Below are 27,593 nucleotides of genomic sequence, written 5' to 3'. Positions count from 1 at the left end.
GCTCCGCAACGGGGGAGGCCACAACCGTTAGAGGCCTGCGTACCGCAAAAAAAAAAAAAAAGTAGGTTGCCATATAAAAGAAATAGTACTATGTCATCACTTTAAAATATTGTAACTATTAACAATAAGCAATGAAATAACAAAGTTATAATTCAGTTAGAGTGAATGGACAACTGATTGAAAAATAGTACTCACCAAAGATTTTTAAATTATGACTTTTTAATTAACTATGTAATGGATTTTACATGCATTGTTTCTGATGTCATAATTCAAATGCATTATTGTACTATCACAAGAGTACTATAGTATGAGACTTTATTTTATATTTATCTTCATCTTACCATGGGATACACCAAAAGATTATATATAGAATTATTTTGTAAGCTGATGATTTCCAAATGTGTATTTCTATCTCGGACCTCTTCTGAAATAATTATATATATATATATATATATATATATATATATATATATATATATATATATGTATGTATGTATGTATATTTACACATAGTATTTGACTATATCTCACCACCACCAAAGTTTAATCTTCACACCTAGCCTCGTTTTCTCCTCCCTGGACTGTAATCATCTGCTAATGGATATCTTTGCTTCTATACTTGTCTAGATCAGTCTATTCTCAAAATGGCAGCCCCAGTGAATGGTTTTATGAGCTAGAAACTTATTGCCACCTACTATTGAGCACATAGTAGATGCACAATTAATGTGTACAATAAGTAGGAGTCAATTTAAAAATGAGTAAAACATATAAAACTCTGTACCATGTTAGATTTAAAAGGCAGTGATGGCATGTATTAAGAACATGGCTTAGAGTGTGCAGCTCTACTAGTTTTACAAGCCAAATATACCACATACAAGTAAAGTGTTATTAAGAAAGCTGGATTATCCATTTTGGGCCTTGATTTCTTCTTTGGTTAAATAGTCTTGACAATAAATTTTCAATAGGAATGCCAAAGCTAAATGAGTTTACATGTAAGAATTTGCATAGTACACTATATAGTCTCTTAGCAACTCTAAATAATATGTATGCACTTATTTTCACTTTCCTTTAATGTTTTCTTTGTACTTTAGGTACATCGTAAAGTTTATTAGATATTGGATAGTAAAATGTTTGATAATGATTCTCTGAGCTTCTAGTGACTGTGTGACATTTAAAAGTGTTATTCTCAATATATCTTGGCACTGAAAAGAAGTAATGAATTTTGAACTTGGAAGCTAATCAGGAAGTGAATCTTGCTGTCAAAGCTAGAGGCAGAGATAAAACATCGGGAATAGAGAACACAGACAGGTAAGTAGATTGGAGCTTTAAGTTAGAGCAGCAGCATGGAGAAATTCTCATTAACACATAAACCAGGCAGCCAATATTTTGCCAAAATTACTGGAATGAAGCAACTCCTTTTTCAGAATCTACGGAAAAATATTTATTTCTTAATGTGAACTCTGTGCAATTTATAAGGCTAATGATTTCTTGAAATTAACCAGGGCTGTAAATCAAGAGGTAGATGCTTCAGAAAGATGTTTTGAGACTTCTAGAGGATGATCCGAAGGTCCTAGAACAAGAATTCCAATAGCTAGAAAACAGGCCATTCCCCTAACTATAGTAACTGAAATTTTTATTTGTTTCTAAATGACTAAATTTTCACCTGGAAAGCTTTTTATGTTTAACTTTTTTTAATGGATAAATCTGTGCAGGTATAGATACAGCTTCTTTTTATGATTTCTATCCATATATTTGAGGGTGGATTGCAATCATCCTTATTATTACAAAATGTGGCAATGACAGCTCTACTTAAGGTCTTAAAACTGAAGGTTCTAGATATTGATCAGTAAAACCATTAGCATAAACACCATTCCGCAGCCCATTTCCTCATTCTGCTGACTGCAAACCTCAACCAACAGATCCATTTCACTCTTGTTTCAAACTCTTTCTATTAAATTTTTAATACTTCCCTCTGCTGTTCCCAAAATATTCTTGGAGAATAACTGGCTGTAAATATTCAAATATTCTTTTAAAGTAAGTTATTAGTTTAGTTACATGTTGTGTGTAAAACTATTTATTATAATAATTCAACTCTATTTTTTTAAAACTGATCTTCATTATGCCATTAGTAAATCCTATAGATAAAGGCATATTATACATAGTGAGAAATTCAATTATGAATTATTCTTTACCTAAAAGTCTAATTCCAGGTTTGGAGAGAATTTGAGATTATAAATTCACAAACTGATGGAGAATTGTGGAGGTATTCAATAACAAAAAATATACAATTGTATATAAAAATACAGTTTGTTCAACTATTCTTTTTTGAATTTTATTTTATTTATTTACTTTTACAGAGCAGGTTCTTATTAGTTATCTATTTTATACATATTAGTGTATTATTGCTCAACTATTATTATTTTAATTAACTGTCTGAAATGACTCTATAATACTTTTTTCTCTATTTTTTAAATGAATACTCTTTTGCCTCTTCACATAACAGAAACTTTGTAAAGTAATTTCCTATAGAGACAATGGAAAGATAGTTCAGTCTTATTTTACAGCATGGTTGATTGAATTTTTAAAAATTTTAACTTGATACTGACAGCTTAGTTTAGGAAAGTTTCTTTCAGTTTGTAAATTCTTATAAGTAAAACTATATGGTACCCTCTTTAGTAGCTTCTCACTCAGATTTCTCTTCCTATACTGGCTCTTGGCTTCTGAGAACTTCAGCCTTGGACATCCCTAGACTTGGTCCCTGACCCCATTACAGTAGCTTGTTCTGCTCCCCTGGGTCCTTAGTGGGCATCACTAGGAGACCATGAGCCTTGAGCTAGTGACTCCTAAACAGGACCTCATGCAGAGCCTTCTCCAAAGAATCAAAGGCAGGTCTGGGATGCTGAATGAGGTCCACCAGGGACAGGTTTTCTTCTAGGAGGCAGGTGGTTGTAAATGTGCCAACAAATCACTGGACCAGCCTGCACCCTAGGATCATCCACAGGGCATAGAGGAGGACTCCCAGGCCAAACTCCATGCCTCTACACAATGGCTCTGGGCACAAGGCTAGAGCTACTGCTTCCTGTTTAAAATCTCTATGACAAATGCCAAAATCCAAGAATATAACTATATTCACCAATCAAAAATAATTATCAATCACAAAGGAGTTTATATTTGTTAGCCCTCTTCTGCAAACTCCCTGCTGTGGTTCTTCGGCCTATAGAACAATTGAAAAATTTCTTGTATAGATTGAGAGTGGGGGTCACTTTTTCTTGGAGTGTTCTTAGTGTTATGCAAGACAGGAAAGGCCCATCAGTACCTACTGATGTCAGTACCTACTGACAGCTATGTACAGTCCATGCTATATAAATATGAGTGAAAGAAACAGTAGCCGTGTCATTTCTCCCTTTTAAGTTTTTCCTTCAAAAAACCTATGTTCATCTTCATTGTATAATCTTACGGGTATGCATCCTTGACCCCTTTGCTCAGCAAATATCATAAAATCTACACAACATATGACTCAAAAATATTTCCTTCCTAACACACACATAACTTGTTGGATATTCTGTGAGTTATAGCAGAAGTTTAAAAGTTCATAATTGCTTAAAGAATTCACTGAAAGGAGAAGAAATTTTGCCTTTGCACATTAATAACTCAGCCAGATTTGCTATCAACCTTCAGGGCTATCATCACAAAAAGATTTTTTTTTTTGAGTTTTGTGCTATTTACCAATGTTGACACCATTGACAGATGAATTCAGAAAATTTGATTAACTGTGTTCATAATAAATTTACACTTGGTGTGTGTGTGTTTGTTCATTTATTAAATATTTATGCAACAGTTGGTATTTTGAGGTAATTGTTAAGATGGTCAATCAAAAAGAAATCCCCTGACAAAAGGAATAAATTAAATATGACATTCATGCATTTTATGATGTATTTTATAAATTGACCAAGCATATTATGGAGATTTGATGACAAGTTAGAAGCAGAATCCCTATTCATAAATGAGTTAATATGTATTAGCTTTCCATGTAAGATATTTCTGCAATGGTATATATTATACAGATGAGTAATAATATATTTTAAAATATCTTAATTTATTTTTAAATAAAATTTGCTGAGACATAACTTATATACAAAAAATTCTACTGACTTCTGGTTTCAGTGCAGACATGTAAAGAACTTGGAACTCTTAGGTTCTTACAACAGCAAAAATCTCAACAAAATGAAAATCAATGGCTTTTCCTGTACCCATCAGGTAAGTGAGGTAAGGGGAACCACCACCATAAAATCTGGAGAGATGGTTGAATTTAGAGAGTCACAGGAAAGTTCTGCTTTTCTAGAGCAGAAGCTGCTGATGCCATAGTGGTAGGAACACAAATGGTAACTGACAAATTCCTGGAGACTGTGTGAACCAGCTTGAAAGTTAGAAATTCCTTAGCTGCAGTCTTGAGGGAGTTACCTTACTTTCATGGGCTTAGCCTCCAGGAATCTTACCAGGTTTTCATGGTTAAGATTCAAGAACCCCACACCCCCTCAGAGGGATGAGTTTTTAGATAAAACTTTAGAACAATATCCATGAAAGAAACCATAGGTAATTTGGACTTCACTAAAATGAAAACCTTCCACTCCTCAAAAGACATGTTAAGAGAATAAAAAAGACAAGTCACAGAATGAGAGATAATATTTGTGAAACACATACCTGATAAAGAATTTGGATCCAAAATATACAAAGAAGTTTTAAGTCTAACATGGAGGAAACAACTAACCCAATTAAAATTAAGCGAAAGATATGAACACTTTACCAAAGAAGATGTACACATGGTAAATAAACATAGGAAAGATGCTCAACATCATTTGTCATCATGGAAATGCAAATTAATTACTACAATGAGATACCACTACGTACCTATTAAAAGGGCTGATAACCAAAAAACTGACACTACCAATTACTGATGAGAATGCAGGACTACAGGAACTGTCATTCATTGCTGGTGGGAATACAAAATGGTATAACCACGTTGAAGACAGTTTGGAAACTTCTTGCAAAGTTAAACATGGTCTTATCATACAATCCAGCAATCCTGACCCTCACCATTTACCTAATTGATTTGCATAAATACAGATGGTTACCATATATACACGTGTGTGTGTGTGTGTGTGTTTATACATGAGTTAATGTGCACATGTACCCCCTTGCTCTGTCCACTGAAAGATCCTAGGAGTGACTATACTCTGGTAGCAAAAATCATACTTTTTACCCAGATCTAGGTTTCTAATATCATTTTCCAACAAAGTAACTCCAGCTCCTTGGAGCAATGATTGATTATAGTACTAAGTCTCCTGACTTAGTACATGTACATCTTAGTACATCTTTTGTATTTTAGATTAGTGTTACTATAAATGTACTTTTGTAGCTCAGAGTATATTTAGTATATTTAAGATCTGAGTCTAATTCCCTGCATCTAGACCTACCAGTTATCAACTGGGTGCTGGGCATTTTCCTAAGCCTCAATTGTTTATTATTTATTTTTTAACATTTGAGGATAAAACTACTTTATTGTAAAGCTTAAATGATGTATGGTATAGACATTATTCGATACCATGTTTTTGGAAAAATAAATATTCTTAAAGGTTTGCTACTATAGTTTTCTACCCGCAAACAGATCTTACATAATTATGTAAATCTAACATTTAAAAATCTTTAATAAACAAATTAGAAATGCGACTCTTTTCCATTTTCAGCCAAAACTAAAGCTCAAATCGCCGAATACAAAAATTTAGGTTTATATTTTTGTAAGCAGCACATTGATAACATATGTATTTGTCTAACACCAAGTCTGAGGATTAGCTTTTGATAACATCTTAACCCAATTTGGCATTTCTACATATGCTTAAGTGTCTAGACCAATATTTTGCAGTACATATTTCCCTGATGCTGAAAATGTTCGTTATTTGTGTTCTGAAATATGCTAGCCACTACCCACATGTGGCTTTTGAGGACTTGAAATATGACTGGTGTGAATGAATAACTGAATTTAAAATTTTTATTTCATTGTAATTAATGTAAATGTACAATAAATAGCCGCATGTAGCCACGTGTAAGTACTGGGGGAAAAAAATCTAAACCAAAAATCATTGGTATCTAAATAGATCAAATAATTCACAGAAGTTTCCCAATTACTCCTATTGTTTTTAATCAATGTCAAAGCGATCGTGTTTGCCTTTTTATCTCGAAACTTTTTCATTGTCCCTCATTTTTTACCCTAGAATATATCTTAGTAGATGACATTATGCCAAAAGGAAAAAAAAATCAAGTAAAGCTAATTGCAAACGACAGTAATCAAAAGTTTTTCTTAAACTTTTTTATATGGTTCAGCAAATAATTTTGTGTTTTTAGTGTAATCTCTGTCTTGATTTTATTCTCTGTAAGATGCTGATAACACTAGGAAGACCTACTCCATATAATTTTGAATTAGTCAACCGAAGGAACGCATACATGATAACATATCATGCTTTACAAAGCATGAAGTCAGGATAATGAGGTGGTTAAGAGCAAGAGCTTGGAGGTCAAACCAGTCTGGGCTCAATGATAGCTCTGCCATTTAAAAATTGTATTGCACCGAACACACTATTTACCTGCTCTAAGTTTCAGATTCATCATCTGTAAAATATCGGTAATAATGTTGAGCTTCAAAGATGTTTGTGTAGATTAAGTAAGACAATGTTGATAAAGCCCTTGGCACTGAGTGCAGAGAGGTTGGCAAAAGGTAATAGCTCAAAAGAACAGCCGTGTTAGTGTGGTTACTACTGCTGTTGTTACAAAAACATGAGAAATACAACTTCTTTCTCCCGAGGATTTTTTTAAAGTGCTCATTGTCAAGTTAAAAGACATATCCCCCAACATATGAATTCAAAAATAATTTGAGTAGACTTTGCTTTAATTATAAGACAACTACGGTTAGTGATGATTTTTTAAATTAAGCAGATGGGAATCTATCTGAAAAAGACTGAAGATTTTTTTAAACTGAAACAGTGAAAAAAATAAATAAAATAACTATAGAACACAAAGGTGATGGGGTGTCAGAAATGGATGAATGCCTTCTGGCTGCACTGAAGCACGCATGCAGTACGTTTTTCAGCAATCTGCACGTCCTGAGTCCCCCTCAGGCAGTAAAAGTAAGGAGTATAGTTGACTGATCCTAGAAATTATGATTAGTGGCCTGGCAACACAGTCATTTTTGTTGCCTGCTTTTTGTCTAAATTTAACATGGCAAATGTCCTAAATAAGTAAACTTTTCTGAACTCTCTAATGAAAATTAATGAGGTAGCTGGTTAAGTCACTTGGAATTTGGGGGGTTGCAGTGAAGACACATCCTCAGATGACTTTAATTTTTAGAGTTCTTCAAAGAATATACAGGAAAGTAAATGAACGAAAATTTTTCTCACTTTGAACAGTTTGAATCACTATTTAGCCAGACATAAAACATGATGGTGTTTCTCAGGAGCTTGAAGATCATGGAGAAAAAAAAAAAAAAAAAAAAAATATATATATATATATTTAGCAAACCTCCAGACACAAGACTGCAGTTGCTTCCCCTAGCATCCCACAATTCAGTGGATTCAGCCAACAGCCCTTCAAAGTTCTCCTTACATTTCTGTTTATTTCATGGACTCTGATGAGTCATGGTTTCAGCTTTCTTGTCTTCACTTCTACATTCTCGCATCATCTACTTTCTTCCCTGTTTGAGATTTGAACTCCTTTACGAATGGATTTCTTTTTTTAAATAGTCATTCTCTATTATAGGGTCTTTTTATAATCAAGTAGTTACAAGAAAATGATTAGGCCACTTCCTAGCTATAGATCAGCTGCTTCGGTGCCAGTTCCACTCATTGTACATACAGCTAAGGTTAGAGCTTCAGGGTTACATGCTACAAAAAAAACAATGAAGAATAAAGTGATCTCTGGAGCAATACTGTTAGCTAGCATTGCCCTTGACCTTTCAAGTACAAATACTTTTTTCTTTTTGGTAGAAAAAAATATGACAGGTTTATTTGCAGTTTGCTTAGACTCTCATCTGAAAATTTGCTCATTACATAGCTAAAAACGTATGCACGTTTTTAGTCATAAACTCCTCTGGGTGTGTTAATGACATGTCAGATCTTACCTGTAATGACATGAAATCAACTTCTTAATTTTTAATCTACCATTTTAAGGAAAGTACACAAAAAAAACCCCAATTACTTTTGTAAAGAATTAACTAGTACATTTGGAACTACATTATTTTCTGAACACAGTTCCATTTTATGATTTTTAAAAATAATTCTCTATTTCAAAACTGCATTTTTGTAGAATAAAGTTTAATAATGTCAGATTCATGAATAATATCTACTTGTGGGAAACACTGTATTACCTGCCAGTTAGAAAATTAATCAAGGTAGAACAGTTTACATTTTGATCCTTAAAGATGATGTAAATAGTATTATTTAATGAATAATATACTAAAAATTACTCATAATTACATAAATCTGAGGCTGAAATCACATTACTTGTGGGTTAGATATTTGGTGATCTAGATCTTATCAAAGAAAAATTTCATTCAGATATTTCAAAATATTTTGCATAAAAATTTTAGGGCATAATTCATAAATTATTTTCTAGTTAAGACTAAAAACTAAACTTGTTTTTACCTACCCAGTGTTATCTACAATGGATGTTTTTGCTAAAATTGTAATAAAATACATAAAAACATAAGGTTAAAGCATTTAGCATAGTCTCTTTTCTTCTATCCAGTTAAAAAATTAATCAACAAGCATTTTATTTAATTATTTATTTTTTTTATTGAGGTATAATTGACATATAACACTGTGTTAGCTTCAGGTGTACAACATAATGATTTGATATTTGTATATATTGCAACATGTTCACAACACGTCTAGTTAACATTTGTCACCATGCATAGTTACAGAAATCTTTTCTTTTTTTTTTAAAGAATTTTAAGATTTATTCTCTTAACAACTTTTATATACACAATAGAGTATTATTAACTATATTCCCCATGCTGTACTTGCCATCCCCATGACTTATTTATTTTATAGCTGGAAGTTTGTACCTTTTGACTCCCTTCACCAATTTTGCCCATCTACCTCCTACTTCCAGCTCCACCCCCAGCAACTATCAAACTGTTATCTCTATCTATGAGCTTGTTTTGTTGTTGTTGTTTGTTTATTTGTTTGTTTAGATTCCACATATAAGTGAGCTCATATGGTATTTGTCTTTCTCTGTCCGAATTATTTCACTTAGCATAATGCTCTTAAGTTCCATCCATGTTATCACAAATGGCAGGATGTCACTCATTTTTATGGCTAACTAGTATTTCATTGTGTGCCTGTGTGTACATATACATACACCGCATCTTCTTTATCCATTCATCTATCGATGGACACTCCAGTTGTGTGTGTCCATATCTTGACTATTTTGAATAATGTTGCTATGAGCATTGGGGTGTACATAGCTTTTCAAATTAGTGTTTCCATTTTATTCACATAAATACCCCAAAGTGGAATTGCTGTATCATATGATAATTCTATTTTTAATTTTTTAAGAACCTCTATAGTGTTTTCTACAGTAGCTGCACCAATTTACATTCCCACCAACAGTGCACAAGAGTTTCCTTTTCTCCACAACCTCGACAAAAATTGTCCCTTACCTTTTTTTATAATAGCCATTTAACAGGTGTGAGGTGATATCTCATTGTGGTTTTGATTTGCACTTCTCTGGTTGTTAGTGATGTTGAGCATCTTTTCATGTGCCTGTTAGCTGTCTGTATGTCTTCGTTGGAAAAATACCTATTCAGATACCTACTAATTTTTTAATCAGGTTGTTTGTTTTCTGCTATTCTATTGTATGAGGTTTTATTTTTTAAATGTATTTTGTATTTAACTCCTTGTCAGATATATGATTTGCAAATACTGTTTCCCAGTCAATAGGTTGCCTCTTCATTTTGTTGATGATTTCTTTTCCTGTGCAGAAGCTTTTTAATTTGATGTGGTCCCACTTGTTTACTTTGGCTTTTGTTGCCTTTGCTTTTGGAATTAGATTCAAAAAGTCATTGCCAATACCAGTGTCAAGGAACTTACCACATATGTTTTCTTCTAGGAATTTTATGGTTTCTGGTATTACAAACATTTATTTTTAATGCAGACACTCACAAGGAATCTGTATTGCTAAATTTGGATTCAGTGAGTACAGGGTATATTCTGACAATATGGGTCTTGAAATTCATACCTAAGTCCTTACAGTGTAATCTTTGGTCGATCATCAGTTAGTAGAGCCACAAAAGCATGATTCATAAAATAGAAAAATGGACACATTAGACATCATAAAAGTTAAAAAGTATCTTTTTTCTGGAAGTCACTATGAAGACAATGAAAAGACAAGCCTTAGGCTGGGAGAAATTATATGCACAGGAAATATCTGATAAAAGGTTTGTATCAAGAATGAATAATGGGGGCTTCCCTGGTGGCACCATGGGTAGGACTCCTCCTCGCAATGTAGAGAGTCCAGGTTTGATTCCTGGTCAGGGACTAGATCCCACATGTGTGCTGCAACTAAGGAGCCCATGCGCCACAACTAAGACCCAGCGCAACCAAATAAATAAATAAATAAAAAGAATGAATAATGTACTGTCAAAACACACACAAAAAACAATTCAATTAAAAAATGGGAAAAAGATATGAACAAATTTTTCACCCAAGAAAATAACAGAAATTGTGCATTACTATCTGTTGTTGCATAGTAATGTTGACACACTTGGCAGTTTAAACAAAATACCTTTATTATCTCACAGTACCTGTGGGTTGGGAATATAAGTAATGGCTTAGCTGGGCCCACTGCTTCAGAGTCTCTCACTAGACTGCAGTCAAGGTATTGTCCAGGGCTGGGGTCTCTTGTAGGACTCACTGGGTGAAAGATCTATTTCCAAATTTAAGTGGTTGCTAGCAGGATTCAGTTTCCTGCAGTTGTCAAACTGATGGGCTCCTTTCTTTGCTGGTTGTTGACCAGAGGCTACCCTCAGCTCTTTGTCACATGAGCTTCTGTATTCTGTTGATTAGAATTAAGTGACAAAATCACCTCCATACTAATAAAAAAAAAAGGAGGGAGATTTTACACAAAGACATGAAATATAACGAGATGTGGGGATAACTGGGGCCATCTCAGAGTCTGCCTGCCACAGTGAGCAGATAATCACATGAAAAGATGCACAATATAATTTGTCTTTAGGGAAATTCAAATTAAAACCACAATGAGATATTGCTAGCCATATATTATAATGGGTGAAATTTAAAGGCTGATCATACCAGGTGATGGCTACTATATAGAATAACTGGAACTCTAATACATTGTTTGTGAATATGTAAAATGGTACAACCACTTTGGAAAACATCTTGGCAGTTTCTCAAAAAGTTAATCATATACCTACCTTATGATTCACTTGTTATTCCACTTCTAGGCATTTAATAAACATGAGGAAAGAAAGCACAAGTCCATGTACAAGAAAGTCCATAGCAGTTTTATTTGTAATAGTCAAAAACTGAAAAGAACCCAAACAAACATCAATTTATAGAAGGACAAACAAGCTGTCATATATCCCTACCCAGCAATACAATGGAATGAACTATTGATTTCTACAGCGTTGATGAATGCCAAATAATTAAGCTGAATGAAGGAGGCCAGACCAAAAAAAAAATACATATGGTATGATTCCATGATATAAAGTTGTAGGAAATCCCCCAAAATTTTGAGCAACAGAAAGCAGAACAATGGTTGTCGGGGGATGTGAGAGAGAGTCTGGGAGAAGTAAGAGGAAGGGATCACTGAGTCATGAGGATACACTAGGGTGATGCATATATTCCTTTTCTTGATTATGGTTTTGCTTTCCTGGAGTACACTTATTTTGAAACAAATGTACTTTAAATGTGTGCAGTTTAATTTCTCCCATTACATACAAAAAACATACATTTCAACCCTAATTTTCTTTCTGCCTAGTTCCCTCTTCAGAAAAAAGTCACCCAAAGGATTGTCTAGACTCAGTTTCAACTTCCACTTTTCCCACGATCCTCTTTAGCCAGTTTCAATATTTTCCATACTCTTCAATCAGGACTTCATTCTTCAAAATCTCAATGACATCCATAGACTAAGTATGGAATCCATTCTCATCTTGCTTGACCTAACAGTAGGATTTAATGCAGTTGATCCTACACTCTTTCAAAGACACCACTCCCCTTTGATTTTAGCATACCATGATCAACTGATTTTCTTCACAGCTTCATTTTCTAGTTAGTTCTTAGTCCCAGACATTTAAACATTAAATTATATAAAATGTTTACAGCACTACTTTTTAAATTATTAAAGGATTATATTAAAGTATACAATTTAAAAATATTATTGAAATTATTCAAATTGTCATTTAAAATGTGAGAATAAAATTCTGAATTGAAAAATGGGTATTATGCTCTGAGAATATGTAATTTGATATTAGGAGAGTCAGTTAATTTCCTTAGTACTTAGTTTACTTATTTATAAATACCATATCCTTTAATTCTATTATTAATTACATGTGGTAAATTAATGACTCATACGTAGTCAATTAATCAGATGCATCCCTTCAGTATGGCATAACAAATAATTAATAAAATATGTGTTGAGACATAGTAGACCCTACTTTACAAACTAAAATTCAAATACATATGGATATATTATCTTTTCTTACAAAGGTCTCTGTAGAGAGAGAGAGGCAAACTAAGGTTATATTCTACCTTTTACAGTGGTGTTCATTGTACGCTTTAATTATAAGAACATTTATATTTATATTATTCACTTACTTATTTCACAACTTAGAGATGGTTCAAAATGAAAAGAAAAAAATTAAACTATATGTATTGAAATATATTATCTCACATAAAAAGTATTTTGACTTCACTGCTGCCCCTTATCAGAATGTATGCTAACTAATTAAATGTTATTTTAAAGGACTTATAAATGAAGATTAAATATTTTCCAAGTGTAGTTTGTAAAAAAAAAAAGAAAGAAAAACAACATGACACCCCTTGCTCTTGCTGTTCTTTTCGTTCCCTAAATTTATAGCTAATTTTCACGAGTCATAAAGTTCAGGATTACACATTCCCCCACCCACGATACTTCCCAGCTTTTAAAAGAGCTTAACAATTTATTATAGCAATTTAGCAAAAGTACTGCTGCTTCCTGTCAGAATTTACTGGCATCTTTGCTCACAAGCTGAACATAAAATATGTCAATGTGACCCTTATCAGTATCCTTGATGCTTGACATTGATTGCACATCTCCTTTCCTCCAATTTTATGTGCATGTTTGATAGATCAGCTAAACCTGGAATGCCTTTAATTTCTATAGTGAAATTCTTGGATTTGCAGAAAACAAATTCCTATTAGAAGAACAATATGTTGAAACAAAACAGAAAACTTAAGAGACGATTTATATAACCTGCTAAAAGATAACAAATATTAAGCTATATTTAATAATCACATCTGACTTTAAATCAAGTAATTTATAATTATAGGGAAAGTATACAACAGAATTTATGAGATTCCTTCCTCAAAGCAGAGTGACGTGTGTTATTATCATTCTCTGGTCCACTTTGTATTTCTCTCACTAAATTATCCAAGAATAATAATAATGCTTTCTCTCCAGCCCCCTCACTCACTTTCTTTTCACATGCAAAGATGTGGACCCCAGTGGAAAATAATATCTAGGCCCATCAACACCTTAACAGTTGGCTCATGATACTATAAATGAAAGCTGTTTTCCAAATAATGTTAGTATCTGTCTCTGTCACCTCTGTGTCATCATTTGCAAGATCTTATAAGATTTAGAAGGCCCTGAAGGCTGCCGGTGCTTTTGTTCCTTTGCTTAATAACTTCATGTGACATTAACATCAATAATCTTCACTATTTACATGCCAATAAAGCTATATAAATATACTGGGGAGTTTATGCTCCCAATAAAATATTGTAGGCAATGAAATTTATTTGTAATAATGGAAAGCAGAGTTTTTAAGGTAATGAGGAAGTTATCTTTACCATTTATCCTTGATTTTGAAGGTGAAATTTTTCAGTGATTTATTTTACCTGAAAAGTTCTTAATAAACTTTATTAAAATAACACTGTTGAGCTTCCCTGGAGGCTCAGTGGTTGAGAGTCCGCCTGCCTATGCAGGGGACACGGGTTCATGCCCCGGTCCGGGAAGATCCCACATGCTGCAGAGTGGCTGGGTCCGTGAGCCATGGCCGCTGAGCCTGAGCGTCCGGAGCCTGTGCTCCGCAACGGGAGAGGCCACAACAGTGAGAGGCCCGCGTACCGAAAATAAATAAATAAATAAATAAATAAAAATAACACTGCTATAATATTTTTCTTTTATTATTTATTTGTGTATCTTAATGTCAGAGGTGGAAAGCCCAAACTAATATAGAAAAAATTTAATTACAAATACGAGAAGAATGCTAGGTTGTCTGAGGGAAGCATTTAGACAACATAAATATGTATATCATTGTATATATAGATAGATAGATAGATAGATACACACACACACACACACACACACATATGGTGGTGTATATTGAAACTTATTTCTCTAAGATACTGATTTTATTTAAAATTTGAAATTATTTTAGTTTTAAATGTAACAAATTTTAAAACTTATAGAGTAATTATATAATTGCACATGTTATAAAAGGCACACAGTTTATTGCCTGATAATCCAATTATTCTGTTTGGAGGCTAGCAGCATTTTACTTTCTTATTGAGATTTGGAGTCTCATTAATATTAATATCCTTTATGCAGAGGGCCATGCCCTGACAATAGCAGGCATATGTAGCATGAGGTTGTCCTCACACTGTGAGGCCCTCTCCACTCTGAGCCAGAGGAGGCTTTTATTCCTCACACTCTCTCTCTCTTTTTGCTTATTTGTATCTGTAACATCTTCCAAAAGTGACCATGACAAGTACATTTTTTATGCTCTTCCTCTGTCCTCACACAAATACATCAAAAACAACTTTAGTTTTCAAAATGTATTTCATGCTTTTTAACTATATTCCTGTGGAATAATCTGGGTCCATAAACCTGCATCCTTCCAGGTAAAACAAGGTAAACTTCTGCTCTCTGTACTAAATGCTCACGACCACTGCTCTTTCAAGCTTTATCTTTTTATGTTTTTTTTTTTTAATTAGAAGTGATCAAACGTATATTAACAACTTTTCAAGTTAACCACATTTATTTCAAGAGAAAAGTTAAATATTTTCCTTCTGTTATCAAGAATTATCTCAATGAAAAAACGTGTATTTAAAAAAAAAAACTTTAGAAGAAATTGAAAATACCCTTAAGTTACTACTTTAAAAAAGTAGACTCTCGGGGCTTCCCTGGTGGTGCAGTTGTTGAGAGTACGCCTGCTGATGCAGGGGACATGGGTTCGTGCCCCAGTCCGGGAAGATCCCACATGCCGTGGAGCGGCTGGGCCCGTGGGCCATGGCCTCTGAGCCTGCCAGTCTGGAGCCTGTGCTCCACAACGGAAGAGGCCACAACAGTGAGAGGCCCGCGTACCGCAAAAAAAAAAAAAAAAAAAAGTGTATAACTTGATCTTTAGATATATGCACACTCTTGTTAAATCTTCACAGACAGTAGATGACCTCCTGCACTTTCAGCTGGTTGGAGAGTACCACTTCCACTCTGAACAACATCTGGCCTTCCCTGCAAAGAGTGTACTGTACTTGAAGCAAAGCAGTCACACACAAATGGCCATGGATGGAATTGCTTGCCAAAGAACATGTCTGGCCTTTTCCTTTCCCTTAACTGCATCAGGGAAGAATCATTATCTCTAGCTTGGTTTCCACATAAGGTTTCTTTGAGGAAGGGGACTGGGACAAGAAATCTGTCATGTAGTTAGGTAGACAAGAAATCTTATGACTTCAGTTTTGTTTGCGAGTTGCTTGTTCATATGATCTTTTTTAAAGTGAAGTTTAGTTTCACAAAAACTTTTTTTTCTAAAATTACTTTTGGGGTAATATTTAAAATGAGGGAAGTTTTATAACCCTGTAAAATACATGGGGAATATAACATTCCAGGGACTTCCCTGGTAGCGCAGTGGTTAATAATCTGCCTGCCAGTGCATGGGACACAGGTTCGATCGCTGGTCTGGGAAGAACCCACATGCCACAGAGCAACTAAGCCCCTGCACCACAACTACTGAGCCTGCGCTCTAAAGCCCGTGAGCCACAACTATTGAGCCCGTGAGCCACAACTACTGAAGCCCGCACACCTTGAGCCCATGCTCCCCAACAAGAGAAGCCACCGCAATGAGAAGCCCATGCACCGCAACAAAGAGTGGCCCCTCGGGCCTCCCTGGTGGCGCAAGTGGTTGAGAGTCCGCCTGCCGATGCAGGGGATACGGGTTCGTGCCCCGGTCTGGGAGGATCCCATATGCCACGGAGCGGCTGGGCCCGTGAGCCATGGCCGCTGAGCCTGCGCGTCCGGAGCCTGCGCGTCCGGAGCCTGTGCTCCGCGACGGGGGAGGCCACAGCGGTGGGAGGCCCGCGTACCGCAAAAAAAAAAAAAAAAAAAAGAGTGGCCCCTACTCACTGCAACTATAGATAGCCCACGTGCAGAAACGAAGACCCAATGCAGCCAAAAATAAATAAATAAAATACAAATAAGTTAAAAAAAAATCATCACTACAGTTGTGAAAGGCAGCTCATAAAATGTCTCCAAATGATCCCTGCCTCCTGGTATTTAAATCCTTGTGTCATTTCCTACAATTGAGTGTGGGCTGGATTTAGTGATTTGCTTACTATTATTGTAAAATACAGCAAAAGCGTTGGCATATCATTTTCAAGATCTGGTTACACAAGACTGTGACATCCATCTTGCTCACACTCTTTCTGGCTTTTTTTCCCTTGATCCTTCTGATGGAAGCAGCTACCATGTTGTGGTCTGCTTTGGGGAGAGGCCCACATAGCAAAAAGTTGAGCCCACCCTCCAGCCAACCACCAGCAGTGAATCAAGGACCTCAGCCCAGCTGACTGCAAGGAACTGAATCCTGCCATCAACTGCCAGGGTTTGGTTAGAAGTAAATCCTCCCAAAATCCAACCTGAGGGAACTGCAACCCTCGCTAACACCTGTGGAAAAGACCCTGAGCCTAAGAACCAAGCTAAGTCACACCAAGATTCTGTTTTTTTTGTTTTGTTTTGTTTTTGTTTTTGTTTTTTTGCGATACGCGGGCCTCTCGCTGTTGTGGCCTCTCCCGTTGCGGAGCACAGGCTCCGGACGCGCAGGCTCAGCAGCCATGGCTCATGGGCCCAGCCGCTCCGCGGCATGTGGGATCTTCCCGGACCGGGGCACGAGCCCGTGTCCGCTGCATCGGCAGGCGGACTCTCAACCACTGCACCACCAGGGAAGCACCAAGATTCTGTTTTAAACTGCTAGTTATTGTGGTAATTTGTTAAAGAGCAATAGATCAGTAATAGAACAATCAAGGTAGTAAACATATTCATCACCCTCCAAACTTTCCTCGGGTCCTGTCATAATCTCTCTGCCTAGCCACTTCTAGGATCCACCATACTGAAGCAATCACTGACCTGCTTTTTATCACTATAGGTTAGTTTGCATTTTCTAGAGATTTTTGTAACTGGAATCAATAATCTTCTTTTGCATGACTTTTTCCCTCAGCAAAATTATTTTGAGTTATTCATGCCTTTATGTCTATTAATATCTCATTTATTTTTATTATTCTATCACATGGATATACTACATTTGTTTATCCATCCCCATGTTGATGAACATTTGGATTGTTTCCAGTTTGGGGCTCTTACAAATAAAATCACTATGAACATTCTTGTACAAATCTCTGTATGGACATATGCTTTCTTTTTTCTTCATTAAATGTGTTGGAGTAGAATACTTCACTTTTAAAATTTTAAGAAACTGTCATACTGTTTTCCAAACTGGTTGTATCACAATACAAACTATATATGAAATTTCCACTTCTTCTACATCATCGCCAACACTTGGTATGAATAGTATTTTTGTGTGTGTGTGTGTGTGTGATACGTGGGCCTCTCATTGTTGTGGCCTCTCCCGTTGTGGAGCACAGGCTCTGGACGCGCAGGCTAAGCGGCCATGGCTCACGGGCCCAGCTGACTGGCAGCATGTGGGATCTTCCCGGACCGGGGCACGAACCCGTGTCCCCTGCATCGGCAGGAGGACTCTCAACCACTGCGCCACCAGGGAAGCCCGATTGTTATTTTTATTCTAGGAAGTTATTGCTCTTCAACAAATACAATAGAGACATTTTAAGAGTCATGAATATTCCAGACTTTATACTGGACCTTAGGCAATCCAAATTATGTGATTAATATAAAATAATAAACCCTTAGTTACATGAAGTTAAAAATTACTTTATACCAGTACTCTTTTTTTTTCAATTTTTTTAACACCTTTATTGGAGTATAATTGCTTTACAATGGTGTGTTAGTTTCTGCTTTATAACAAAGTGATTCAGTTATACATATACATATATCCCCATATCTCTTCCCTTTTGCTTCTCCCTCCCTCCCACCCTCCCTATCCCATCCCTCTAGGTGGACACAAAGCACAGAACTGAACTGATCTACCTGTGTTATGAGTGCTATGCAGCTGCTTCCTACTAGCTATCTATTTTACATTTGTATACCAGTACTCTTTATGAGAATGATAATGTTACAAAAATAATACAGTTGTGCTGTCTCCTTGACACAATGTCGCTCATTAACATGGCATATTTGCTCCAGTTTTATGTACCTACCCATTATCTACTGGCCACTCACAGTTCATTTCCCCTGACATTTTCTACAAGTCACATCTCTGTTCTTCCATTAAAATGCATATGTTACTGTCTATGAGTAGTATAATGGAACAGCAAAATCTGTATTGCATGTCACAGAAGCAAACAACTTATACTCTGCATAATATTCCCCAAACCTAAAGGAAAATGGTTTCTTTGGATATTAGTACTTGTAGTGATCAGTGTTAGTCAACTGATTCTCACATGGTAACATGCTAGACCTCTTCCCCTGTATTTTCTTTTGTCCTTTTAATAACTTTATGAGATTGCCCATTGCAATTTTTGTTTTGTGTATATTTCCTTTCATTGGCATAATATCTTTTGGTTTGGTTTACGAAAAAAGCATTGAAATATTTTCAGTATTCAAGACCATATTTCCCTGACTTACAGTATAAATGTACACATAAATCAAATTAAATTAAATAGCTCATAGGAACTTTAGTTTCCCCAATTATTAACATAACAGTTGCTTGTTTCCAAGCTGGTGACACCATAAGATTAAATAACAAATATCTCAGCTGTAAGACCCTTTCATGTCTCTTCTCAGTTAACATTACGAGACTAAGATGGAAGTAGGTTCTTAAAAAGAAAGCTCTTTTTTCAATAAATTATAGAATATGAAAAGAATATATTCATTAGCATTTTGAATGCAGTTTTGTTGGTTTCATATTTACATTTCTTAAAAACATGCTATATTAAAAAACTTGAAGTGCACATGGAACTCTACTTATAAGCAACCCTTATATTTATGTAATTGAAATATATAACACATAATTAAAGATTGGTTTTGGAACACTTCTGTTATTTTTAAATTTTATACTAACACAGCAAAGCTACTTTTAATGGAATGAATATTCAGGGGGTAATAAAATGAAAAGCATACCTTATTAACAATGGGATGGCATAATTCAGTCAGAAAAATCAAGTCAATGATGATTTAAATTTGCCAATAAGTTTAAAGTACTTTATAAAATATAAAGGATCTTTGAAAGAGGGGTTTTAAAATAAATACATTATATGTATTGCTGGTTGGATTGTCAGAAATTGCCTAGGATTAGCTAGCTAGTGCATGATCAAGAAGTAGTATTTTAAGCTCCATTTCTAATGAGCTCTGTCACACATATCCTATACATGCATACACACACACACACACACACACACACCTACCAACTGGTTGAGATTCAGTCACATACAGGGCTCTGGCATGATTAGTTGACAGAATTTGTTTTAGAACTTTAGAACTGGAGTGATCATAAAAACTATGGTCAAATAAAACAACAAAGAAAATAAAAATTCAATAAAGATAATTGATAGTGAATGGAGAATTTTTAAGTTTCTTTCACATTTATTAATTATATATACACTCATGTAACAGAAAACAAAAATGAAATATAAATTTTGAGATTAGACATGTATATGAGGTTCTTGGAGATATTACCTAAAGCAGAGGATTTTATTTTCTTTCTTTTTTTAAAAAAAAATTATTTATTTATTTGACTGCACCGGGTCATTGTTGCTGCATGCGGGATCTTCGTTGCTACATGTGGGGTCTAGTTCCCTGACCAGGGATGAACCCGGGCCCCCTGCATCGTGAGCTCGGGGTCCTAACCACCGGACCACCAGGAAAGTCCCAAGGACTTTATTTTCAACCTAAGTACATTTCAGCCTTTTTATTTTCTATTAGTTTCATGGTAGCTTGATCTGGTGTGGGATAAAATAATTTAGCATTAATAAAAGTCTTCTTTCTTAAAAAAAAATGGCCCTATTCTTGCCTGTTTAACTGTGTGCAGCAAAATAAAGTACACTTCTCTTTCCCATTAAATTAATTCTGACACAGTACCTTGTGAAAACTTGTATTGTTGCTTTTCTTAGAAATATCATTTGTGATTATAATTTAGACACAACCAACTACATGTACAACAATATGACACCTCCTTTCCCTTTTGTTCTCTTGCTACAAGACAGTCATCAATTTTCTTTTCTCTCCAACTCCTTTCTTTCACACTTCTGTTTATTTATTTTCTATTTCTGTGCATTGTCAATGTTAGTATTCTGAAGACCAAATATGCAGCTGAACTGCATATATAGGAAGAACTAATATATTCCAATATTTTGTAAACAATTTCTCCTCAATTTGTTTTGTAATTATCCTATATAACCAAATGTTTCCCAGATATTCATCAGAAAACAGTGATATCTTACTCTGTTTTGTTGTCTAATTCTATCAGATTCATACAAAATTCTTGTAATAAATACAGATAAATTAGCACAAGTTCAGACTTATGGAATCAAAAGTTCCAAGAGAAGAAAATCAGGAGTATGTGTTGAAAATGTCTCCCTCGGGTGATTCTTATATGATGTGTGTCAACTTTAGGATACACAGAAAAATTACTCACTTTCTTCAAAATAAGCACAGAAAGCGTTTCAGTAAAAGTGATTATAATGAAAGAGTCTGAATATTTGGTTGACAAAAGTGATAGAATATGGTAAGATCCTGCTAAGACAAGAAAACAAATCAATTTAATAAGGTAGGCAGATGCCAAGAAAACCAACTTCACTGTACGTGCCCAGCTTCCTTGTCACAGAAGACATACAAATATAATCACCCTCATTTATCAGCTTTCCCAAACTTACGTTTTAGAGTTCGGTTCTGCTGAGCTATTTTTAGTTATTACATTCACGGGGTATTCTGAAGTATTTTTCTTCATAATCTTTATATCTGGAATGCCATTTTAAACTTTCTTATCTTGCTCAATATTGTCGTCACTAAAGACCTAGACTGGGTTGGTTACTTCTCTTACAATTCTTCCTGACTAACCAAGCTTACCTATTACTCATTAATGCTATATCTGACTTGATCATTATACTTATTACTGTACTTTGAAACTGCTATTTGTTTGCATCTCCCTCTCAAAAGGAAATAAGCTTCTCAAGGTATAGCTGGCATTCTTTTCCTCTTTGTCATCTTCACTTAAAATTGAGTCTATTGTCTCCTGTGATAAGCTTCAATAAATGTTTGCCCACCCACTCAATTACACAAGATAACAGGGGCAATTCATTTCCATATGACAATCCTATGAATAGACTTTAGAGAACAAGGAGACTTAGGTGAAGGTATTACCATAGTGAACATTGCCTGTCAAATACTAACAGATTATCCATCAATCTTAATTATTGTGATCGCTTATTTGGTTAGTGTTAAGTCATTCATCACTAAACATAAAATGTTTTCCTAGTCAATGCCGTGAATAAAAAATATATAATAAAGGCATTTTTTGCCTCTATTTTTCTTGTCTTTATGGAGATTTTTTTTTTGCTATAAAATTGTATGTTTCAAATGATGAGATAAACTTTTACCTTACATTACTTCTATGGTAGTCCTCTCAAAGTGATTTAAGATTAGTCTCATTGATGAGATTTGGGGATCGCTTTAGTTGAATCAGTAACACATTTACATACTATCTCTAGTGGCAGGAAACTTCTACACATGACTAATCACATACCTTGTGGTGATTTTACCAGCTTTAATTTCAGACCTTGTTCTTAGTTTATAAGTATAAACCATGAAGTAAATTTTATTAGTAAGATACACCATGGTAAGATTGTGTAGTTTCAACCTTTCTTCAGTAGGATTGAAGGTCAAAAATATCAAAATACAAATTATATTAAACTTTATAGACATAACAAATCTCCAAAACTAACATTTATTATATTATTAACTTTTTTGAAAACTTTAATAACGCCCAATTATTTGTACATATATATTTGATATTTACAGCTGCACAGGAAACTTGTCTTCAGTTTAACAAAATGATATCCCTTGCTTACAAAAATGCTTTGATCCAGTGAGATTAGCCTCTATGCCTCTTCCCACACCCACTCTACTTATATTGTACTTATTCCTGCCTCCAAATCTTAGCTTTCCTTGCTTTTCTGTTATGTCCTACCCTATCGTCTTTGATAATTTAAATCCGAAAAAAAATTCATGCTCAGTTTTAAATTTCATCATTTCCATGATGGCTCTATTTATAAGATGTCAAGATTAAAAAAAAAAAGACAAGGGAGAGTTATCACAAAATATAAATATTTAACTAGATTTGGAATGTTCCTAAACTCCATGCAAAAATCACAACAAATACATTAAAATATGATCAATACAGAATGAGTATTTTAACATGTATTTTTTTACTACTAATAAGCTAGAGATTTAATGTTATAAGGGTAATCTGTATTGTTTATAGAAAATTTAGAAATCTAGAAAATCAGAGGGTAAAATGCCATACATATCTTATTGCTATGAGATAGTCACTGCTATGGCACATTTCATTCCAGCTTTATTGTCATGGATTTTTTAAAACCTAATATTCATTTATTTTATATCACCCATTACATTGCATATGCAAGGGAGCACTATATTGTTCATTTCTAAATTATAAAGAATTTGATTATGTGTGTTATATAATTTTTTTAAAGTAGAGAGAAAGAAGATTTATATAATGCAAGTTTTTCCACTTCTCATCTTATCAATAAACTTATGCCCTTGAGTGAATACAGTTGAGAGATATTGCTCTACAATATCCTTCAGATAGTCTCATGTCCCATGTGCTTATTATTAAATATGATTCTGGTGTCAAACTATATGCATATGTTGGGAAAGATGTCCTTAAAGAAAAAAATCTCCAATTGATTGTCCAGCAAACAAATAGTAATCTGTTCTAATGCTAGGGGAACATCAGAAGGTTTGTTGCATATATATATTGATAAAATTATATGTATCCATGTAGCATCTTATGGGCTATTTCAATTTTTTCAAGGGGATGACTGACTAATTGAATTTTATGTAATTAATTTATGAATTAACCCTTGTAAACCATATGTTTTGACTGTATTGGAAGTTTAGAAATATTATTTTATATGCATAAAATATTACTGTAGAAACATGAATACTGCATTATCTTTTAAACATGGGGGGGTGGTGGTGGGATGAGTTGGGAGATTGGGATTGACATATATACACTAATATGTATAAAATAGATAACTAATAAGAACCTGCTGTATAAAAATATAAAATAAAATTCAAAAAAATAAGGATAATAAATATTCTACAATAAACTAACATTAAAAATGAAATTGTTGGTACATTTCTTTCTGGTATCTGTTGTACATATTACACATTTTACCTTTATTTTACTTGGCAAATAATTTTTGCATATCTACTAAGTACTAGGTTCTGTGTTAAGAATGAAATTCAAGGAGTGAATAAATTAGACATGATCTTAGACCTCAAGAAATCAACATCAGGTCATCTATATGTATATTTAAGAATAATAATTGTGAGAAGTTTTAGAGGTTCTTAGATAGATGATTACATTAACAGCAACTTGATGATTTAATATTTGTCAATGAACCAAAAAAGGAAAAAAAAGAAAGGTATTGCTTAATTTATTCAATGTACACTTGAAAATTGTAGAAAGTAGTCAAGTGCCTTTGCACTCTAATGTCTATACATTTTTTATTGCAACAATTTATTCTTCCAGTCCAATAAATTCAGAAGAGTAATAATAAATCTAATATTTTAAATTCTAATCAAGAAAGTCAAGATATTATTTCAAAATATTGAGGTCAAGCATGTGGCCTACCCAAGGAGGCATAGCTGAAAGTATTATTGAATAAGGAAAGTCCCTGAAGAAGGAACATGCTTTTTATTTTGTTGCCTCAGCTTAATATGGCTTATCCTGACTATAAAATTCATAGTTTCCAAGTTGAGGGGCTTAAAATATGGAGGAAAAGTAAAGGTATGCTACCTTTTATTTCTTGAGTTCTCTGAAAATAAAAAGCTTATAAAGAAGTTCATAAAAGGTGATATAATAACAGCATTATGGGAAATAAATCATTTCTACCAACCTGCTTTGTAGGTTAGCCCAGCAATTTTGAATACACGTCAGATATACAAATTTCAGACAGGTTTCCCTAGAGTTTAGGGCATTCTTGGCTTTCCATCCTGGTGGATGGTAGCAGTATATCTACTGGTGCCAGGATTTTTATGATTTTGATTTTAATTAAATCCTCACAAAAGTTCTTGGAAATGATTACAGCTACCTTCATTTTTAGAAGTGAGTAGAATTAAAAAGGGCTTAAGTAACCTGCTAAATGCCACACAGTTATTTAATTGCAACACAAGTAGTTAAGTCCAAATCCAACTGGATCCAAATTCAAACTCACCTTACTGTACTGAAATGCCAGTGCTTTTTGTGGAAAGACATTTTATTAATACCATGTTAGCAGTATTTATTTCCTGTAGAAATAATACATGAATGAAAACATAAATATGTGGGTAATTAGCTTAATTTCTTAAATAAATTAATGAAGACACAGACTAATTATGTATAGATCACTAACCACTGAGTGCCAACAATAATATTATTCATAAGTCACAGAGAAGATCTATTTGAAAAAGAAGTATATGAACTAGAAAAATAATTGCCACTTGCATTAATGAGCATCATCAGAAGCAATGAAAAAGATACATTAATAATTAAATTTCAGAAATACAATGTTTAAAATATATGAGAACAAATAATACATCCTCATATTAATTAAATGAAATTGTTTCAACATTTAAAATAGAAGCAAGAGGGGCTTCCCTGGTGGCGCAGTGGTTGAGAATCTGCCTGCTAATGCAGGGGACACGGGTTCGAGCCCTGGTCTGGGAGGATCCCACATGCCGCGGAGCAACTGGGCCCGTGAGCCACAACTACTGAGCCTGCGCGTCTGGAGACTGTGCTCCACAAAAAGAGAGGCCGCAATAGTGAGAGGCCCGCACACGGCGATGAAGAGTGGCCCCGGCTTGCCACAACTAGAGAAAGCCCTCACACAGAAACGAAGACACAACATAGCAAAAATAAACTAATTAATTAATAAACTCCTACCCCCAACATCTAAAAAAAAAAAAAAAAATAGAAGCAAGAATACCTAGGGATTATAATTACTTAAGAATTAAAAATTAAAGAATATTTTGGGTGTTTTTGTTAAGAATAAGGACTCAATACCTTAAAAAAATGAAAATTCATTATTCCCTACAACATTGAATGCCTATGAAAAAATAGGATTATAACCTCGGTAATTAGAAAGTTTAATTTTACATACTTAAAAGTCTGTTTCCTCCATCAAATTCAAGGGTTAACTCACAGAAATATTCTAAGATTATAATACCCCAGCTCTGTGGCAAACTAGAAAGGACAGTATGATAGAAATGCACTCATCTTGACATTATTATTTAAATAATTTAGTACCTTTTCATTTGCCTTTGCATATTTAAAAATGTAAATGGATTTCTCTTATTAGGAAGCATCCTTTTCTGAAACCCAGATGAACATAATGCATGACAAGAGAAGAACTATTTTCTTCAATAAAAAAGAAACTCTGGATGCTAAGTCCTAAAGATATATAAATTATTTTATGCCAATATGTCACTAACATTTTGTTCATTAAAATAAAATGTCATTGATATTTTAAATGGCCTTTCAACGATTAATAACATTTTAGTTTTCTTCTTCTCTCTTTGGAAACAATATTGGAATCTCAATTCCAAAAATACTAAACTTTACAAGCAATATTAACAGAACATACAATTGAAGTATTCAAATATGTTAGAATATAGAGATTGGAAAAAAATGAAGAAACTTTTAGTTGCACAAAACAATTTATGCAAAATTAAGAAAGCTACAGATAATGTTTAAAGTACATATTCAACTACAGTCTAATGCCTGCCATAAATAATGTCCTTTCTCATTAAAACAGAAACTGTTCATAGAAAAAAAAAATCATGTTGTATTAGGGAATAATCAACATAATTTTTCTCATTGAGTACTTACTTGTGCCTGGAAGTTTTATTGGTTCTCCTTTTATGTCCATATGTCCTTGATAATTTCTGTTTTAGGTTTCCTTCCCTAAAATTATTTCCCAAGGAAAGTAGGGGTGGGTACACTGCATGTCTCATTCAATATCGAATTATGCAATGCAGTGAAAGTTACTGCATTTGTTAAATGCAGTAACTTAAACTCCAGAGTATATCTGAAGTTTAACATTAGATATTAGGAAAAAATGGCTCAAAGATTTTTTTCCCATGAGGTGAAATCACTATTATATATATATTTTAACGTGCTGATGAAAATGCCTTGTCTTCGCACTATAACAGAAATCCTTGTGGCACAGCTATAAACAAATAAGTTTAAAAAATAAAGAAAAGAAACTCACAGAGCAGAGCAACATTCCTGAACTTAATACATGGATGGGAAAGTGCGTAATCTAGTATTCAAATTCTACGGCGGCAAATTCAAAACAAACAAACAAAAATTAGTATTGGGCAATTGTCGAAAAGCATCATTGTGTTCTTTCTCTGTCTCTAGCTACAAAAACTGTGGTAATCACAGACTCATCTACAAAACTGTGGATAAGAGTGCACAGCGAGAGCTGCCCTATGGATTTGTCTGCGTAGTACAAGGCAAGAAACTTGATATTTCTCCTCTGGCTCATTTTAAAATGCATAACCAGTTAAGAGACAGTTAAGAGTCACTAAAAATTACCCTTTTGGGGGGTCCCCACTTATGAAGTTACCAAGTTGTCACTTCATTTAAAATTTGAAGACAGTTATACTGAGAAGAAAGTCCTAAAATGTTCAGCACT

General features: G+C 34.2%; 1 non-coding gene across 1 annotated transcript; it reads left to right on the top strand.

Moving 5' to 3' along the window:
• The first annotated feature begins 6,955 nt into the window (after nt 1–6,955).
• Nucleotides 6,956–7,037, top strand: LOC132484759 (small nucleolar RNA SNORD79). The gene has a single exon (XR_009531311.1). It is a non-coding gene; the product is annotated as a small nucleolar RNA SNORD79 (small nucleolar RNA).
• The last annotated feature ends 20,556 nt before the right edge of the window (nt 7,038–27,593 follow it).

The sequence above is a fragment of the Mesoplodon densirostris genome, chromosome 2 (assembly GCF_025265405.1).
Source record: "Mesoplodon densirostris isolate mMesDen1 chromosome 2, mMesDen1 primary haplotype, whole genome shotgun sequence".
NCBI lineage: Eukaryota > Metazoa > Chordata > Mammalia > Artiodactyla > Ziphiidae > Mesoplodon > Mesoplodon densirostris.
The sequence above is the reverse complement of the archived record's forward strand: the minus strand, read 5'-3'. Positions and strand labels throughout refer to the sequence as shown.